We start from the raw sequence: 13,229 nt of genomic DNA, 5'->3' as shown, positions 1-13,229 counted from the left end.
TCTCCTTTCCAGTTATGGCCCAAACCCCTTTCCTCGCTGGGCTCAGATGGCGAGACGCGATATGATGACATTGCCACAAAAAAGCCAAACAGTTATTGGGACAGGCCAAGAAGGGCTCCAACCACCTAAATAAAACCCCTGACCATGAGGAGTGCAGCCAATTCATCTCTAAATGTGGATACAACAAGGGGGGAAATTCAATTGCATGCGTGCTTTGTGATTGCACAATGGACGTTCTGTAACATTTTAGGGGGCCATGAATTTGCTTGGATCGGCTGCCCTGGCAACCCAAGGAGCGAGCAGCATTTACATGGTAATGCAAGCCAAGTTTATAGGACCTCTAGCATGACAAAGAACCAATGGTTATCACACACACACACACACACACACACACACACATACACACACACACACATACACATACGCACAGCAACACAGTTGTTTGTTTACATGTACGAGTGCACAGACTGACAGGCCGCGTTACCAGTAAAACATGTTACAATTAGCACTGTCAGTTTCATTGTCCAATTTTTCACTACGACAGCTACAGCAGGATATCTCTGAGACTAAATGGAATTTGACTACTATAAAGTAAACGTAGCACAGTTCGGTTTAACCATTATAAGGATGACGGGTATAAATGGAAATCAAACAATTCCTGCACAATGGTTTTGATGCTCGGGCTTCTGGCACAGGGATATGGTATTATTCTAATGTATCACTCTGGAAAAATGTATCTATACCTATGCAATATTTCAATATAATGATAATAGAATAATAATAAAAAAACATAATAATAATAATAATAATAATAATTATAATAATAATGATAATAATAATAATAATAATAATAATAATAATAATAATAATAATAAATAAATACATACATACATACATAAATTAATAATAATAATAATAATAATAATAATAATAATAATAATAATAATAATAATAATAATAATAAATACATTTAAATCAGTCATGCATGTGCAATCGGCTTGCGTTCCCACAATGAATTGTATCAAACCTGCTGAGGTCTGAGATCCAGAGAACGACATGAGGTTCAACAATTTCCATCTTCCCTGTCGCACAGATTCTCAGATTAAACCACTGTTGGCTAATTGATTGCGGTTATAGGATGACATACAGTCACTGGCCTCTATAAAAAATAATGTTCTGTTATTCTGGCTGATAAAAGCCCGCATATACAAGCACAGAGAGCCGCATACACTTCAGGTGTAGTGGCGGCGGATGCTTGTTAAAGATTTTCCTTCTTTGATCTGTGAAGCTGGTAGGGGATGCGGCGTGGGGAGAAAAGAGTGTTGTTGTTAGAAAGGAAAGGGGAAGAAAATAATGTGGTGCATAAAAGCTTGTTGCTTTGTTGAGAAAGCACGGCGCGGGAATTGTGTTTCGTAAGTGCGGCGCAATGGCGAGGGTGTTGAATCCCCTTTTTCTCTCAGACACAAGCGAACGCGGACCACTGCACACACACACACACACACACACACACACACACACACACACACACACACACGCACACACACAGCATTCGTAAGGTTGATGGGGGGAAAATTGTTGATTGCTGAGTACAAGACCGAGCCACTTGGACGTTGCCTGCCCACAATTTCCGGCAGTGAACAAAACCTCATAATAGCGGGGGAAAATGACAGAGGGGAAGAGGAGCAACTTAAAGGAGAAGAAGCATTTCACCGCAGCTTCCACAGGAGGTGGAGGTGGAAGGAGAGAGCGGAGGTCGGGCAATTCCCGGGTTCAGAAAAATAAAAGTGCGGCCATGTTTTCGCTCCGGCCAGGCGATGATCCAGCCGATTCCACTCATTTGTTGGACCTCTGGGGTTGACGCTGATGAGCAAATCCACGCGGCTGACTCAAAATCCCGGAGTGGCATTTTTGCTTCCGGAACGCGGATTTTCGATTTCCAGGTTCAGAAAATAAAAGTCTGGCCATGTTTTCGCTCCGGCCAGGCGCTGATCCAGCCGATTCCACTCATTTGTTGGACCTCTGGGGTTGACATTGATTAGCAAATCCACGCGGCTGACTCAAAATCCCGGAGTGGAATTTTTACTTTCTGAACGTGAACTCTCGATTCCGGGTTCAGAAAATAAAAGCCCCTGCGTTTTCCGCTCTGGCCACGCACCGATCCCGCCGATTACTCTCATTAGTTGGACCTCTGTGGTTTGATAATTCAGATGGTCGGCTTTAAATCACGGATTTCGCACATTCCGAACCTGGAAGTTCTGCCATAGGCCGATGGGTTGTTCTAGTGACCAGTTTGTCGTTGATTGAAACGTTCCATCGGGTTCTTGTCTTGCAGGAAGCCTTCCTCTGCTCCTCGCAGGCGGTGGGAGCGCGTGCGGCAGAGATTGCACCGTATCGGTCTCTGGTGACATGACAGTCAGGACATCTTCTGTTGAAAGTTAGACGGATAGGAGGGAGAAATGACTACATCGCCACATTGAGGGAAGGAATATGCGGACCACAAGCCGTGGTGTCTGTTTGAGGCATCCTGCTTCGTGTAGTCCTGTTTTTTTTTTTAATAAAAAGACATTAAAAAATAAAAAAACACAACAACTTGTCTCTATTATTTCAAGGGGAGTACGTCTCATGATGAGAAAACGAGAACGGAGAGGAGAGGAAAAGAAAGCAGAAGTAGAAGTTTACTGCCAAAAAGGCAAATAACCTTAATACATCAACCTTCATCAGGAAAACAACCATACCGCGGGTTGAATTTATTGGTGGTGCCCGAACTGTCGGGATGGAACATGTTGATATACTTTGCATAGACGAGTTCTTAATGAAACAGCCACTACTTCTGCAATTGCTGCCAGCTGGAGAGCCTGTTTCTGTAAAGCACAGAAGGAGGCAGGATAAATCAGAAGTCAAATGCCAATATGCCCTCGGCCACATCTCTCAACCTGATGAAACAGAAGAATAATACGATTTAGAGAGGCTTCCTGCAGGGTGGAAGTTCTGGGGGACGTGGAGTCTGGTGTGATGATATGAGCCGAGCAGACAGAACAAGGAGAGCTTTTTTTTTTTTTTGTTTGTTTTTTTTTTTTGCTGTTGTTGTTGTTGTTGCGGCGGCTGACAGACGCTCGTCCACTCCAGGTCTCTCCTCCCGGGGCCGGAGCCTCACTGGGAGACGTGGCCCGCGCCGACGCGGAGGAGGAAAAACGCGGCGTGGAGGGGAAAAAAACAAACTTGTTGTTTGATTGGATGGGGGATGAAGTGCATGATTCATTACTTTTGGACCCTGCGATATGGAGTGTGTGTCACTCTGTGATATCTAGGGTATGATTGGACCTCGTCTAGTCTTTTTGTTTGCGTACACACTTGTTCAGGTCCATATGTGTTTACATGTTCACATGTGCGTTCGGTTGTTTGGGGCTGCATTTGGCATCGTTTTATATACATAATTATAAACTGAAAACGAACTTGCAATTTTTGTTTGTTGTTTATGTCTGTGTTTATGAGTACCTGTAAGGACATATATTAGTCTGGACTATAACTGTGTGAGTTTTGCGTTTCCTTTCTCACGAAGTCCAGCTCCCGCTTTGTCAGGCGACATGACAACAGCGTGAAAGCGCTTCGTCATTTAGTTCGAATTTCAATGGCCATGAGAGTTTGGCAGACGCAACAAAGGCACCTTATGCACTTTTACCTTTACAATTGTTGTTGCCCTTTCGAGCCATATTCCGGAGATGTTCTGACATTACCTGTTCTGTACTGTATGCATAACGTAACAACGGTAAAGGTCAAATATTTTCTTTTTAATTAGTATGCAATTATCTCTGTTTGTTCCTGAACTTCCCTCTGGGATGAATACAATTTTATCTTATGTTATCTTATCTTATCTTATCTTATCTTATCTTATCTTAAATTATCTTATCTTATCTTATCTTATCTTATCTTAGTTCTGCTTTCAAGTAGTTTTAAGAGGAAAGGAAATCCAACCATATTTAGTATTAATAGTTTTTTAATTAGAATGTTATTTTCCTTCTGGGAAAAGAATGACATAGCCAATAGGAATTAATACAATTATTTGTTACTATTAATTGTTAATAGTTACCACACGAAACAGCTGGAATTTGAAATTAGATTTTATATTTATTTGAAATGAGACACAAGACCTTAGACGTTATAATTTCTGCCAACAACTCACCAAAAAAATATATTATATATTTTATGCAGTATAATTATGATATAATACAATATACTTTTGTTTGGTAGATGACCTGCATGTTATGAATATACATATTATCCACGCTATATATATATATATATATACTGTATATATATATAGCGTAATTTATATATCCAATTTATACATATGTATTAATACATTTGTAATACTAAATCTATATTTGTACAGATAAATTAAAGAGCAAAGTTGTATTAAAAGCTAACACTATTAACTCTACTAATCATTGCTTCGTCTGTGTGCGTGCGTGCGTGCGTGCGTGCGTGCGTGCGTGCGTGCGTGCGTGCGTGCGTGTGTGCGTGTGTGTGTGTGTGTGTGTGTGTGTGTGTAGAGGGCACAAGATCATTTCTAAAATGAAGACTCGGGTGAATGTGTGTGTTCTGGTTTGTTACGCTGCTGCAGCCCACTGGGAAACTCACGAGGCGCGCGCTGTTTGGGTTTTGCGCCGTCAAAAGCTGCGCGCGTGGGTGTGGAAAGCGGCGATGGGTATTCAAGTGCAATACAGGAACAAAGTATAATACTGTACTACAGTGCAATACAGGAACAAAGTATAATACTGTACTACAGTGCAATACAGGAACAAAGTATAATACTGTACTACAGTGCAATACAGGAACAAAGTATAATACTGTACTACAGTGCAATACAGGAACAAAGTATAATACTGTACTACAGTGCAATACAGGAACAAAGTATAATACTGTACTACAGTGCAATACAGGAACAAAGTATAATACTGTACTACAGTGCAATACAGGAACAAAGTATAATACTGTACTACAGTGCAATACAGTAAACAAAGTATAATACTGTACTACAGTGCAATACAGGAACAAAGTATAATACTGTACTACAGTGCAATACAGTAAACAAAGTATAATACTGTACTACAGTGCAATACAGGAACAAAGTATAATACTGTACTACAGTGCAATACAGTAAACAAAGTATAATACTGTACTACAGTGCAATACAGGAACAAATTATAATACTGTACTACAGTGCAATACAGGAACAAAGTATAATACTGAACTACAGTGCAATACAGTAAACAAAGTATAATACTGTACTATAGTATAATACAGGAACAAAGTATAATACTGTTATAAAGTATAATACTGTAATACAGTATAATACAGTAACAAAGTATGATACTGTAATACAGTATAATACAATAACAAAGTATAATACTGTAAATGTAATACGGTATAATACAGTAACACAGTATAATACTGTAACTGTAATATGGTATAATACAGTAACACAGTATAATACTGTAACTGTAATATGGTATAAAACAGTAACACATTATAATACAGTAACACAGTATAGTACTGTATTACAGTGCAATACAGTAACAAAGTATAATACTATAACTGTGATACCGTATAATACAGTAACAAAGTATAAGACTGTTACTGTAATACACTATAATACAGTAACACAATATAATACTGCAACTGTAATATGGTATAATACAGTAACACAATACACAGTATATACTGTGTTAATACTGTGTTAATACTGTATTATAGTGCAAAACAGTAACAAAGTATAATACTCTCATTGTAATACGGTATAATACAGTAACAAAGTATAATACTGTTACTGTAATCTGGCATAACACAGTAACAAAGTATAATACTGTAACTGTAATATGGTATAATACAGTAACAAAGTATAATACTGTAACTGTGATATGGTATAATACAGAAACAAAGTAAAATTCTGTAATATGGTATAATGCAGAAACAAAGTATAATACTGTAACTGTAATATGGTATAATACAGTAACAAAGTATACTACTGTAACTGTAGCATGGAATAAAACTGTGACAACTGATAATAATGTAATACAGTATAATACTGTAACAAAGTATAATACTGATATACAGTATACTACAGTATATACAGTATGCTACGGTAACACATTATAATACTGTAATACAGCATAATACAGTTACAGAGCATAATACAGTATACTACGGTAACACAGTATAATACTGTAATACGTATAATACTGTACTTTATGCATAGCACTTACATATTAATTGCCATCAAGGTAGGCTTCACAGGTTCTTAAAAGAATATACAAATTATGTTACTGACTTTTCTTCCTCACAAAGAACTTTTATTTTATTTTTCAGTTGATTCTTTTTATTAGTTTTCTTGCTCTTTTGGGTGATTTCACATGGAAATCATGAAACTGTTCAAAGCTTATATGTATACACAAATGTAAGCCTTTATATCGACAAGCAGACTCATTCTGATTTCATCCAAAAAAGACAATTGTCAATAACATAGAGATGGGATTTCTATTTCATTTTTTTTTTTATAAAAGCGTAAAAATACTAAATTATACATGATAACGTTATCATGTGTAATTGCACGAAATGTTCAATTAAGGTGTAAATTGCGGGCCAACACAGAGAGACGGACACGGTGAGAGCACAGTCAATGGCAGGAAAAAACACCACCAATATAGTAAATATATAAATCACAATATCGTAATCGTTGTGTTTTTCCAAAAAAAAAAATGTGGAACATGTAATGGAACCCAACGATGAACTGAGTCAGTGGATGAGTCTGTTTCTCGTCCAGCAACAAATGGGCACGTGTTTTATATGAACATTACTGGAGCAAATTTAATTGCTGGAATTCTACAGAAAATAGGCCACAACAGAACACGGCGCTGTACACATACGTCCTATGTGGCGGGGGAAAAGAGTGCCAATAATACTAATAGAAATACTAATAATACTACAAATAATACTACAAATAATAATACTAATAATACTCATAATAATAATACTTACAATACTAATAATACTAATACTAGTCATAATAATAACAACAACAACAACAACAACAACAACAACAACAACAACAACAACAATAATAATAATAATAATAATAATAATAATTATTATTATTATTATTATTATTATTATTATTATTATTATTATTATATGAGCGTTAACGTGCACAGATCTGGCTGTGATGGACAGTGCCATAGCGCCATGCAGTGGCGAGATGTTTTTTTGTTGGTTTCCTTTTTTTTTAAGGGTGTTTTACTACGTTGCCCATATCGCCACCCCTCTGATACTTTGGGGGACTCTTCGTTTTTTGTCCGCGACAGCAGCGGCTGACGCACAGCCCGCACACGGTCGATACAGGAGCCGGGTCTCCCCGAGGAAGCCGTGTGATCGCCATTTACGACGCGCGGCTTCCTGCTGCAATTCAGCGGAAAAACTGTCCGCAACGGGCCGTTCTTCGGCGGTTTTCGAGGAGTCCGGGTCTCCCCCATGACCCCGATCCCGTTCAAACTTTGCCCCGCCGACTCAAACGCCTGTGAGTAACAAGTTGAGGGGGAAAAAAAAAAAAGAGAAAAGTCAAGTGAAATGAGATGTTGAGGTGAAATTGACAGAGCGACGCCTCTTCTTTCTGGCGCCCCTTTATTATAGGCTCCTAGGAGGAGCCATGCGTCTCAGCGAGGAGAGGGAACCGATCTCCAAGATGCTTTTTACCTCTGATATATTTCATTTTATTGTGATGGGGTGTCCAGCATTAATATCCAGCAATAATATCCAGTAATAATATCCAGTAATCACGGCTTCTTTTTTTTTTTCTCCTGCCCGTTTGAAACCCTGTCGACCCCAGTTAGCGCCCCCGGGATGACGCCTCTGGTGTTTATTGTAACAGCGTCTCGGCTTTTCCGAGATAGATCCTCGGCCGTATGAGGGCGTCTGATATGTGCAGTTCAGTAACGCAGGTTCGCATTGGCTGACGTTTGCATTTGCTTTTCTCGGTCTCCTTTCTTCCGCATGTCTCTCCAGAGAAAGGTTATTGCCCCCATGCTTTGTTCGCGTGTTCTGCTCATGGAGCTCATCATAAATCTGTTATCATAACATATTCATGATTTGAACCGTGAATTTGCACGATGAACAAATATAAAACATTACTCACAAAAAAAAACACAAGATTAACGATGAGCACAGCTTCACAAAAATTGTCAATTTGAATTCATTTGAATCAATGAATCTTAACTAATGTAAAATACTCCACAGTGGGGATGAATTGGAATCTGCTGGAATTAAATGTTAAGCATGATATTCCTATATATATATATATATATATATATATATATGACCCACTTAAATTCAAACATGTTTTTTTTAATTGTTATTTATGCCTTGAAATAACTTTCTAAATGTTGTTTTCTGAATATCAAATACTTTGATATTGAACCGCATGCAATTTCCGCCGAGTGTAAAAATCAGACGCACCTCAGACATTTCAGCATCCTTTTTAGCATAGCATCCTTATTCCAAGCTGCCTCACCAGCCTCCATCAGTGTCATTCCCTCCGGCTCCCCAAGCCCTTCCAGGATCTCCATCGGCGGTTCAGGAGCCAGGGGGTGGTGGGGGGTCACCAAACAAACACATGCTGGGAAAGCCTTTGTCCGCCCCCCCCCCCCTCCCCCCATGTGTGTTGCTTCGGCGTGTTTCCTCATTTGGGTTCTGATCGTAAACACGGGAACCGCCATTTAAAAAAAAAAGGAAATAAATAAATAAAAACAAAAATAAATAAACAACGTCTTCCCACACGTGCCATTAGGGTTGGGACATGAAGAGTCACATGGGATTTCAAAAGGTTTTGATGCGAGCGGGCGATGGGGGGAGAAACAGAGAAGGGAGACCCACGTGGAAGCGTTTAAAAGAAGACGGTTCTCCATTTTGCGATGTCGGGGGGGCGGCGGCGCCCCTCCTGACACGGGGAAACATCTGCTGCCTAGAAATAGAGACTGATGACTCAAATTGTACGCAGAGGGCCCCCGCCAGCTCAGGCGGGGAGTGTAATGCGAGTGAATATGGATCGACGGCATCCAGCGAGGCCGCAACAGGTACGGGCTGGAAGCCCCCACCCGGGTCCCTCCGCGCCCCTCGGCGACGACCCCTTTTTCTTCAAAAAGGGAAAAAAGAGGGTGGGAAAGAGGGTGCGGGAGGGAAGGACGCCGGCCGTGAGCTCGGGCCCGGGTGCGATTGGGGTTAACTTTCGAGATAGCTCGCGGGGGCCGTCCAAGGTCCCCCGGCGCCACCCGTGTTTGGTTTTGAAACACCTCCGCCCTCCGCCTCCTTTTCATCCCTTCTTCCCATTCTCGTCCCGGGAGGAGCCGCCGGAGGGCCGCCCGTGGCCCTAACAACCCGGGGGTCCGTAGCATTTGATCTGGCGGCTGGGAAGGGGCGCCCTTTGTCTCCTCGCGTGTTCCTTGCCGTGCTTGGTCCACTTGAGTGAAAATGGAATTTTTAGGGGCACTTTTTACCTTTCGGTTTACCGACGCGACCGCCTGCTTGGTGATGCTTTTATGATTAGGACGGCTAAATTAGAACCAGAGAGAGGAAAGTAGAGGAGAGAGAAAGGGAGGGGGGTGGAGCTGGTTGAAAGAGGGGTCTGTGTGTGTGTGTGTGTGTGTGTCTGTGTGTGTGTGTGTGTGTGTGTGTGTGTGTGTGTTTGTGTATGTCTGTGTGTGTGTGTGTGCGTTTTTGGGGGGTGGCGGGGTGCAAACAGTGCAGGAAGCATTGGAAGCACGCGAAAATTAAAAAAATAAAAATAAAAATACATTTTACTTGCTTCCTTGTCGAGAATTGATAAACATAGCCAATGAACCCTCATTTGAGCAGATGAATGCTCCCATTGTTATTGCAATGATTGTGGCCACGTATACCTCTAACAACAAGTGGCATGCACACGTTTGGAGCTCTCTATTTGAAAGCATATCGGTTGTTAGGGTCATCAAGGGAGACGGCCGGCGCAGCCCTAATATTGTCGCTTCGGATTTACCTGCATAACACTGTTGATTTAGATGCAATTGTCCGGGCGGAAGAAAAGGATGGACAGAGTCAAAATTGGCCCATGTTCTCAATTACACTCATGCCCGTAAGCTGATTTATCTTTCAGACATAAGAGGTAGATCTGGAGAATATGCAAAAGAGAGAGCGAGAGAGAGAGCGAGCCAATGAATCCTTATTGTGTGTCCCTCGCTCACCTCACTCGCTAATGACCCCGGGACTCTGGTGATGCGGGCTTTGATTCGGGGCCCGTCCTCCGTCGTGACTTGAGTGGACTGGCCGAGGGAGGAAGAGTTTCCAGGGGGTTGCCAAATAAGTGCCTCCAGCGGGGGCTCCTATTTATTTGCCACTTGACTTTTCTCTGTCTCGCCTCTCTTCTCGTCCTCGTGATAACCGGGCGCCATGCATAAACTGTTTCGTACGTGCGTAGAACGGAACAGGGACCGTGGAGTGCCAGGCTTTTTCATACGTCGAAAGACTATGAAGTGGAAGGGGAGAGACACATGGAAGACATACACCGCTCAGCCAGATCCGGCACCTCAGGTCACCAGTCTGTTCGGTGGTGTCTGATCTGTGTGTGTGTGTGTATCTATGTGTGTATGCCTGGAGTGGAAAATAATGTGAGTGACAAGTTGATTATCACATAGCACAGCCTTTAAATTAAATGTTCCCCATACTCAAAAGTTATGTAAAACAAAACCAAGTCTAATATGGTGTATCTTAACCAACAACTCTCCCTTGTGGAAATAGAGAACATTGCATGAATAACCAAGTAGTTTGTCTTTTCCCCCCAAAATATAGGAATATTTTGAATTGTTGACCTATTAAGACAAACTGGGAGGCAGACTGCATAATAATATGCTAATTATTATTATTATTATGATTATTATTATTATTACTATTATTATTATTATTATTATTATTATTGTTGTTGTTATTATTATTATTATTATTATTATTATTATTTGTGGTGTTATTATTTTTGGTGTTATTATTATTATTATTATTATTATTATTATTATTATTATATGAAGCATTTTTGAAATACTTTTTTTTATTATTTATTTATTTTTTAAATCAGTCTATGATGCCTTCAAATGTCAGTGACACTATTCCACAGCTTAGAAAATGGTCCAAAAGAGCTGGATTTCCCATGTCCAAGTGCGGAAGAACAGAACAGAATCTCCCCTCTATCTATCCCTCATACGACTACTGACATCATAGAGCATCACCAAGTGGCCCTGCTTTCCTAAGACAGTCACTTCTAGATGAGAACCATGAAGACTAAAGACACTTCAAATCAGACTTCACATCCTCCATTTTGCCTAGATCCGCTTTCATGCCGCGTTTTAATTTAAATCTACATCTTGACTCCTTTTAGATCAGGGAATGGACGCACTTCCAATGTTTTATCTCCCAGATAAATGACAGATTGTTTCCTCGCGGGGTCTTTCTGCTGTGTGTCTTTGAAGTAGCCGGAGCTTTCATCTCCCTCTATTTAGACTGGCCAAAGTGTTAAGCAGCGCTGAGGGGAGTGAAACCCTGCGACAGGAGGGGGGGGATTTACAGGATATAAAACCGCCGCAGACCCGACAACTCACAAAAACTATTCATGCAAACGGGATGGAAACCGCCAAGACAAAATGAGACGCTTTGAAACCGGGCAGCGGTGCTGAGTCGGCAGATGTTGTCTCGCTTATGCCGCGGCCCTTCAAACACGCGCCGCTGACGGCTCTTTGCGTTGTGCCAAGAGCCGCACTTCCTCGGAGCCATCTGGAGGACGGGGGTGGGGGGAGTCTGTAGGCTGTGGCCCGGTAACGGAAAACACTGAAGTGACACTAGGAGGAAGACAAAGTCATTTACTCAAGACTGACAGTCGGGACGGTGATCAGGGGCGGTCCAAGTGATGCGGGGGCCCCCTGGGCAGGAGCGACGTGAGGCCCTTCTCCGCCTCACTTAATGCAAGCACGGGCTAGTGGACAAAGCTCTTCTCAGTGAGCAAAGCTAAATGAGAATTCAAACGCTCTTCACTCGGCCGGAAGAAATAGAAGATTACGAATATATTAAATACTATATGAAATAACTTAACTCACAGGCTGAACCGAGTCTCCGACCCGGAACGAAAATGGCCGGGAGCCCCGGGTCCCAAAAGGAGGCTGTGACACACGAACCATGAGCCGCTGACGGTACACCAGACAGCCGCTGTCTGTACACCGGACGGGAAGTGTTCAAACTTTATTTTAATGTGAAACATTAGAACACTATGTTTCTTTTACCTCATAAATGTATAATTCCAAATAGAATTAAGGACCTTTTTTCTTTCAAGGTTGTACCCATATTCTACCCTGTGATTTTCATCAAATGTAAATTGTGGAATTTTCATGTATTTTTTTTCTTCTTGTTTGTTATTTATTTGTATTTATGTTATTTTACATATTTCATGGACAATTTCCGTTTTTCTACCTGATTAGGTATGTATACCATATCATATAGAGAGCTAATGGGCAAATACCCTCAGTCATACACAAAATAAAAAGACTGTGTGTCTGTCTGTCTGTCTGTCTGTCTGTGAGAAGGTAGGTGGACCTAGTGCAAGTGCACAGAGCATTTTATGGGCAGCGGAAAATGTACCATCGCAGAGAAGCTGGAACCCGGCAGGACTGTGGGTGGTGTGACGCTGCCTTCCAGTGCTGCCCTCACGGGTTCAAGTCCACGTTTCACCGTCCAAGTCGCCGCCATTGTTTCATACATGAGACGACTGGAGGAGACCACATCAGCCTTTTAGTCTCCGTGGATCACAGAGCTTTGTCACTATGGGAGGACTTGTGAGTTGGTTGCTGTGAGACCCTTTGAAAGGCAGCTCCCCGAAGGTGTGTTCAAAAGCACCTTCAAGCCGCTTTCCAGCCCCGCAGCCAAAAGTTCAAGTCGGGCGAGATAAGTCGTCGATGAGGTCTTGAGTGTTCGATGCCGGGGCGATCTTTTGAAAGCCGGCCACACACGACCAAGCTTTATTAAACCCGGTGGCGCGAAGAGATAAGCGGTAGGATGGGGGGGGCTTCAGTGTTGGACTTGAGGGTTCGACGCCACATGAGCTTTCGACTGCCGGCAACACAAGGGCACATTTATAAAGTGCCCGGAGACCAGGGCTCAGCACGGAGGTG

The sequence above is a fragment of the Zeus faber genome (assembly GCF_960531495.2).
Source record: "Zeus faber genome assembly, chromosome: 17".
Classification (NCBI taxonomy): domain Eukaryota; kingdom Metazoa; phylum Chordata; class Actinopteri; order Zeiformes; family Zeidae; genus Zeus; species Zeus faber.
The sequence above is the reverse complement of the archived record's forward strand: the minus strand, read 5'-3'. Positions refer to the sequence as shown.